Genomic DNA, 8387 nt, shown 5'->3' on the forward strand with positions numbered 1-8387 from the left:
ACACACACACACACCCCACATATATAATCAAAAGACATGCAATTACCTCTGGGTCAGGTCAAGCACTAAGCCTTACCATTCAACAAGTGTTTATTTATGGAGCATCCGCTATGTACCATGCACTGTTTTAGGTGCTTAGGATGCAGTAAGGAACAAAATGAGCAAAAAGCACTGCCCTTGTGAAGTCCGTGTTCTAATGGAACTTTACATCTACTCTGTTAGAATCTTTGCACAAAGGGTATTTACCTGCAATAATGACGGGTACCAGGAGAAAGCACCGGTAGCAGAGGGAGACACAGGGGTTCCTCAGAGGAAGGAAAGTAGGGAAAGGAGATGAGAAACACAGCTACACACACTTCTTTACAGCTTTACTTGGAGTGAGATCATTTATCTTGTTTTTAAATTAAAATCATTCTATTTTAAAAGTTAGGAAGTAGACAATTTAATAATAAGCATAAACATTCAAGAACTAAGGTGACTTTTTACCTCCCTCCCAGTAGATCTCTCTGCTTCTCAGGTTTTGATGGGATTCACTGCCCAGTCAGCCAGCTAGCACACCGTGCTCACAGTTTTACAGAAGCAGCCTTTCCAGACAAGAATCCCATTCTCTCTTTCTTTTTTTCCTTTCTTACATGATTTCAAGAGATGTCTGGCAGTCAGGCTGTTGAATTGAATTCAAGGATGCTTTCAGATTAGTGCCATGGAACAGCCAATTCACCGTATCTCCACAAGGCACATTACTGTCCTCCAGTGAATGATATCTGACAGAAACAGTAAAGGGTGACTTATCTAGCATCTAACAAGCATTTATTTTCCAAGATAGGCTGAGAAAGGGATGCTGAAGGGAGGCCTCGCATGTGCGCCTTAGCATCACTGAGTACTCACAATGAGCACATTGTAAGTCTGTCTGCCCACACCAACCGCTGTGGCTGGAAAACCTAGCCGATGGCACCTGTCCTTGAAGAGCTCAGATGGGTGAGAGTTCATGTAAAGAAAACTAGGATAAAAAGTTCAATTCTCTGGAAACTCTTCTGTAGGCTTAATCAAGGGGAAAAGAAGTAGTCCCTGAAACTAGGTTTGAGACCAGAGTAGATTTCTGGGGTGGACGCTGTTGCCAAGGCTTGTGGGGTCAAGAGCCAGAGCTGCTAGCAGACATTCATCAAGAGGCAACTATTACACCACTTTTCCATTTCATTGGGGGTGTGAGTGTGCGTGCTCTCAGAAAGTGTGCTAGCACTTGCAAATGAACTTACATCAAGCTGATTGGTCTCGTCGTTCAGAAATGTCTGTTATATCATATAGACTGTTTTCTGCTGGAAACAGATTCAAACAGCAGTAAGCAGATGATTCCAAAGCAGAGAAGGAGCCCCTCATTAGGACCGGGGCTCCTTCTCTGCGTGAGCTCCGAGCTAACCAAAAGGCTGGCAGTTCACGTCCACAGACACTTTGGATGGAAGAGCTGGTCGTCTACTTCGGGAATAAACAGCCCTTGAAAGCCATCCGGATCACATTGGCCCAACAGTCACCACTATTCGGGGCTCACTGGGTAGGAACTGTTTCGGTTTGAGGGTTTTTTGTTTGCTTGTTTTTTGAGGTAGAGGGAGACTTTTCTAATCCTTACCAGTGAAGTTTGTTTTAGAGATCCATGGATTCATGAGGTGGGTACCACTGGGAACCGGTTCCAGATTTCTACAAGACTCAGTAATGTGAAAATTGCTGCATCAGTGAACAATGAATTGGGTCACAGCTACTTTGGGGTGGAGGGGTGGGAAATGTCATCACAATTGTTGTTTCTCAATTTCTGTACCAGTAGGAATTGTTTCTTGGAAATTGGACACATGTGTAGCTTTAATCTGCTTTGCAATTTTTTTTTTTTAAATATGGGTGGATGTGTACTACATACAATACACTGGCATCAGTGGAGAATGGGTTTGGGCATGGTTGACACTGTGTTTAAAATATGATTATTAAATATCCTTAGGGAAGGAAGCTTCAAAACAAATACATTTCTGAAGCTGTTGATTCAACTTACAATTCAATCTGCAGGTATTCCACTGTGACCGGGAGTACTAATCAAAGATTGAGTATATTTGTTTCACTGGGGAAATGTCCCAGTTACCACCAAAGCACTTCTAATCTCTGGAATGGGGCTTTTTCCTGTAATGTTACTCATTTGGGTTGTTCACACTTTCTCCCCCTTCAGCCCCTACATTCCTGTGGCTTTTGTGCTGTATTTCATCGTTCTGATCAAATAATGATTCCCATCCCATCTTATTCATGCTTCTTCTGAATCATCTCTTTTGTTGCAGATTTAAACCTGCATGCACTCTTCTCTTATCTCCAGTACTAATCCCGCCCAGGAATGATTCTACATGTGAATAGAAGGTGTTGACTGTTCAATGTGGTTTTCGTGTTTTGTCAGCTGCTTTTTCACTGCCTCTCCACAGTGCCTTGCTGCTGAGAATCCTGGGGATGTTCCTTTCAATCGCTAGGCTTCTGTCATGTCACAATGGGACAGATGCCTGGGACTGGGCGATGCTTTACGCAGCACTGACGACTGCGTCTAGCTTGTGTCAGCAGCAAAGTGGCAAAGGGTACAGAAATCTCTCCCTTCCTGAGCCTTCTAACAGTGGGACTATTTTCTCAGAAATAACAGATTTAGTAATTTCTGGTGTCCAGGGCTTGCAATCTTAAAGTTTAAGATTTTGTAGTCATCATTCAAATCCTGGAGATCCAAGATAGATGTGCAAAGTGCAAGAACAAGCTAAGCTCATCTCTGAAGTCATTTCTAGCACCCTCGTTGCTAGCTATCAGTCAGCATCAAATGTATGGCCCTCTGGTTCTCATCTCGGTTTGAGGTCCTATGAAACACTGACTGGTGAGGCCATTGAAAAGGAGAGGTGAACCTCGCGATAGGAAAAGATGCCCCTGGTAGCTTGTTAAAGATAAAAGTAAGTTGATGCTATGTGACCCTATTCTGTCAACAAGCCCACAACACAGGGAAGATGACATTATATGCACCCAAACATTAACTGGGATATTCTACATGTGGGGATTACAGGGGATTCTTATCTTTTTCTTTGTGATGCTATACATTTTCTTAATCATTGAAAACAATGAATTATAAATTAAATTGTAGGCAATTTGGCTTCTTAGAAAGAGGGCCCCCAAGGGGATCTATTAGACACAAACCAACAAAATAAAAGGTCGATGTTAGGGTTAAATGATTTCTAAAGGAAATGTTTTCATAATGATTTACTTACTGTCTCTAAAGGTGAAAACAAGAGTCAATAAAATTCAGATTAGTTCCTTTTGCACTAGGGTCTTCAATACGCCAAAGAGTTGTTTTATCTATGTCTAACAATATTTTTAAAGAGTTCTGTAGAGGGTGAAGGAATAAAGATTTTTCAAAACAATATCAAATTGTAGTCCCATATTTGAAAATAAACAATTTTATTGTGCCTTCCTCTTATTCATATATCTATGACCTCCTTTGATATATTTAGATTTGGGGGGCGGGGTTCTTATGTCTTTCACAAGTTGAATCTTTTTTTTTCTTTTTCTATTTAGTGTTTTTGATCTTCATCCAAAAGCTTTAAGACAGCTGAGTCTGAATGGCTGCTTCAGGCTCCAGAAGTCAAAGATGAAATTTAATTATGCTTTTCAGGCTGGGCATACAAAATCAAGAACAATTCCATTCATTATGATTAATTAATCCAGAAGCACAGTGGCAGTATTATACTTAGAATGTATCTGGAACATGACATGTTTTCAAGGGATGTTTGCACGGTAAAGGAGAAAAGGCAACGGCGCGGCTGGCATATTGCACCACCATAGACAGGCTGGGGCTGGGCGGGGGGAGGAGAGGAGAGAAAAGCACACAAAGCAAACAGGAGGTCAAGGGAAAGGAAGATGCTAGACCTACTGGGTGTGGAGGGAGTGTTTTAAGATAGCTTTCTCGATTGGTTTTACATAGGGGTGGTTGGGGGAGGGAAAGACAGAGGAAAGGAGTCAGAACTCGGCTATTCTCTCACCTCTCACTTTCAATATCTTCTGGAGAAATATCACAATACAATCAGAAATGAATGAAAATGGCTTTCCAGTCAGAGTCCCCTCATCATCTTACTCAATTTGTAATATGTGATGTTACAGTGAAATTTATTCACAATGATAGTGGCATGCACAAATGAATAATAAAAACATTTCAGAGCATGAGGTACCTACTCATATGAATTCCTTTTATATGAATTCCTTTCTTTGGTTGTGATAAACTTCAGAAATAGAGTGCCTGGAATTTTTATTATTTTTTAGCAGACAGCTGATACATGTAAGTTGCCAGTGCTAACAGAGGAGGGAAATTAGTCTTTTCCAAGGTGAGAAAAATGGAGCAAGAGAAAGAGAGAGGGGAGAAGGCATTAGGGAAGAAGTGAATTCACTAGCCACAGCTGCAATCACACTACATAACACACCACCACAAAATCTCAGTGGCGCAGAACAATGATTCACAGCCAGTGAGCCCTTTCTGACTCTTGGTCACTCCAGAGGACCGGGTAGAACTGCCTCTGTGGGTTTCCAAGATTTTAACCCTTTACAGGAATAAAAAGCCTGGTCTTTTTCCCCCATCAAGCAGCTGGTGGTTTTGAACTTCTGACCTTGGGGTTAGTAGCTCAATGCCTAAACACTGTGCCACCAGTGAGCATACATTTATTATGCATTTACCATGTATGCACAGGTTGAAGTTACTTGTTTTTAGTTGTCATTGAATCAAGCTGCTGTTCCAGAAATACCACAAGTGGATGGCTTTAACAAATAGGCTTTTTTGCTTTGTTTTTTACAGTTTTAGAGGTTAGAAGTCTGAATCGAAAGCCCTGGCTCTGGGCGAAGATACTTATTTCTCTAGCTTTGGTATTCTGGTGCCTTACAAGGAGGTGTCTTGGAAGCACCTTCCCTGGGTTCCAGGAGGTTTTCAGTGCAGGGAACCCAGGTCCAAACGATATGCTCTATCCAGCTCTTCTTTCTTAGGGGCAGTGAGGCCCCGCTTCTCTCTGCTCACTCGTCTCCTTCCATCTTTTGTAAGATAAAAGGTGTGACCCATGCAAGGGTGGGACTTGAGTAGAGGGGGGATTCGAATAATGTCCCCGTGTAAGACTACAACTCAAGATACATTTCTTAGGAAGCTTGCCTCCTTAACATGCAGAGGCGAGGATGTACCACATATAAAATATGGAGGATAATTGCATCGACTACAAAACGGAGGGCAACCATACAACACAGAGAATCACGACCTAACCAAGTTAAAACAGATTTGACAGGGGTGGTGTGTCGCGCAGAATTCAATCCAGGACAATCACCTAAAGAAGAAACTGGTGAAGAGTGCTTTCCCTGGAATGAAAGAATTACTACAAATGAGACAGAGGGAAGCGTCAAAGGGTAAGAGACAAAATTGCAGATATAAAAATAGGGAACTCTCGGCTCCAGTTCATAGATCAGAGGAACAAAAAGCAAGTTTCTGAATTTGAAAAACATGCTTAATTTCATTGTACTACACAGAAAGTCTCCTAAAGGAAAAGAGAGTGTTTTAATAGCATGGAGGGAAGGCGAGACCGCATTATGATAATCAAGCAGAATAACCACACAAGCTCATCTTAAACACAAAATATGCTACTTAAAGCTATATACACAAAACATCCCATAGGCATCTTGCACCTTATTGTGAACATTTTAAAATGTTGGGGAGAAGCTTTCATTCTCAAAGGTTTAATGACATGTTAGATGAAACATGAACTGAATGAAAATAATGCCTTACAATGAGGAATTCTTTAACAATCCTGCCTGGCTCTACCAGCCACAGTCTGAAAGCATCAGAGGAGAAATCATACGTGCATTGCACTGGGCAAATCTGCCGCACAGACTGCTTTAAAGTGTGGAAAAGTGTGCCAATTTGAGGACTAAGAGGCATTTGGATTATGGTGCTGGCAAAGAATATTGAAAGCGCTTTGTCTCGTGTATTCTGGACATGTTATCAGGAAAGGCCAGCCCTCGAGAAAGACATCATGCTTGACAAAGTGGAGTTGCAGTGAAAAAGAGGTTGAGCCTCAATGAGATGGATAGATATGGGGCCTACAAAAATGGAGTCAAAGATAACGCCAATTGTGAGGATGGTGCAGGTCCGACCAACACTTCCTTCTGTTGTGCATGGGGTTGTTATGATTTACAACCGACTTGATGGTACCTAACAACCACAGTAGCCGAAACCCAATGGCACAGAAACATCAAGGCCTCGAGAGCAGTGGACCTAAGTTCCGAAAATTAGTGTTGAGTTGTGAAAATCTTTTAACTTTACTACATTTTAATCCTCTTGTCCATAAAATGAAGGTACTGTATAAGATATATCTAAGGTAAAACTGAAAATCCAGCTTGATTGGCAGGTATTCGGCATTTAGAAAGTTCTAGACTTGGAGAATAAAAGGAGACTGGAGGGGAGAAAATGAACAAGAGGACAGCAGGCGTCTCTCTTAAGGGAATATGTAGACCATTGGAGCAGAACAAAGAACCTAGAAATAGACCCATGCACCCACAGATGACAGATTTTGATAAATGCCCAACATATATTAAATGGGGAGGAGATAACCTCTTCAACAACCATTGCCAACAAAATGTAATTTCCATTTGCTGAAGAATGAAACTGGACTGATACCTCATTTTATATATAAAAATGAACTCAAGATGATTTAAAGACATAAAGGTAAGCCCTAGAACTACAAAGACCATCAATGAAGAAATAAAGGCCAACTTAGGGATTCTAATACATGGTATAAAAACACTATCAAACATGATGAAAAACACACACAATAGGAGTCAAAACAAAGAACTGTGAGCAAAAATATGACATCTGTTAGCAGATTGTATGGACGGAAAGTGTGAGTTTGCCTTCGTTTTGTTGTTTATCCTTACAGTAGTGGACTCACACAATATTTGTCCTTTTGTGATTGACTAACTTTGCTCAGAATAGTGGTTTCTAGATCCCTCCATGTTACGAGTGGTCTCATGGCTGTATCACTATTTTTAAGGGATGTGTAGTATTCCATTGCATGTCTATACCAGAGTCTTGTCTCCCCACCCCTTCCCCCCTTATTCTACGCATGGAAATCTGTGCTGTTTCCAACTTTTTGCTATCGTGAACTGTACTGAAATGAACATGGGAGACCATGTATCTGTTTATGATCTGCCTCTATTTCCTTGAGATATGCCCTCAGCAATATGACCTTTCTATTCCAGATGTTTCAGAAATCACCACATCACTTTCTACAGTGGTTTTATGTATTTACAAACCCACTGAAAGTGCATAAGAGTTCCACTCTCTCCTTACCCTCTCCAGAATGTTATTTTGTTTTTGTTTGTTTATTTTTAATTGGGCTTTGGTTGTAGGTGTAAGATGCTATCTCATCATTGTTGTGATTTGTGTTTCTCAGATGGCTAGAGAACGCGAGCATTTCTTCATGTTTTTGTTAGCTATTCATGTGTCTTCCTTTGTGAATTGTCTATCCAGGTCCTTTGCCCACCTTTAAAGAGTGTTTTTTTGTTTTTGTTATTTTACTGTGTTGTTGCAGACGTTGGTATATTTTAGTGATTAATTCTTTATCCAGTTTTGCTAAATATTTTTTCTGAGAATATGTGAGCTCTTATTTTACTTTTTAACTTTTTATGCACATAATTGTTTTATTTTCTTAGGTCCCAGCAATCTATTTTGTCTTCAGCTGTGTGTGCTTCCTTTGTTATATCCAGTAGTCCATGTGTGCCCTGCACTGGGGCCCTTAGGTTTGCCCTGATTTTCTCGCTGATGATCCTGATAGCATTTCATTTTACATTTAGGTTTCTGATTCACCTTGAGTTCGGTTTTGTGAGGTATGGGTCCTGTTTCATTTTTCTGCAAATGAATATCTAGTTTTTTTAGCACCATTTGTTGAAGAACACATCCCCTTCCCATTTAACGTTTCTTGGTACCTTTGTCAAAAAACTGTTGTCTGAAGGTGGGTGCTTTCATTTCTGGGTTTTCTGTCCTATTCCATTCGTCTATATATCTACTATTATACCAATACCAGGCTGTTTTGACAATTGGGGCTGTGTAGCAGATTTTGAGGTTATGGAGTGCAGGAATACCTAGTTTCTTCTTTTTTTCGAGAAATTATTTGCTTATCCTGGGCCTCTTTCCTCTCCATATGATATTGATAATTTATTTTTCCATTTCTTTAAAGAATGGTGTTGAGATTTAGATTGGATTGTGTTGAATTTGTGGAATGCTTTAGCTAGTAATGACATTTTCTTTCTTTTTTTTTTTTTTTATTGAGTCTTCGTCTTGGAAGCACCTTCCCTGGGTTCCAGGAGGT

This window comes from Echinops telfairi, unplaced genomic scaffold, assembly GCF_000313985.2.
Source record: "Echinops telfairi isolate 266 unplaced genomic scaffold, ASM31398v2 ScPeMD7_23;HRSCAF=83, whole genome shotgun sequence".
NCBI lineage: Eukaryota > Metazoa > Chordata > Mammalia > Afrosoricida > Tenrecidae > Echinops > Echinops telfairi.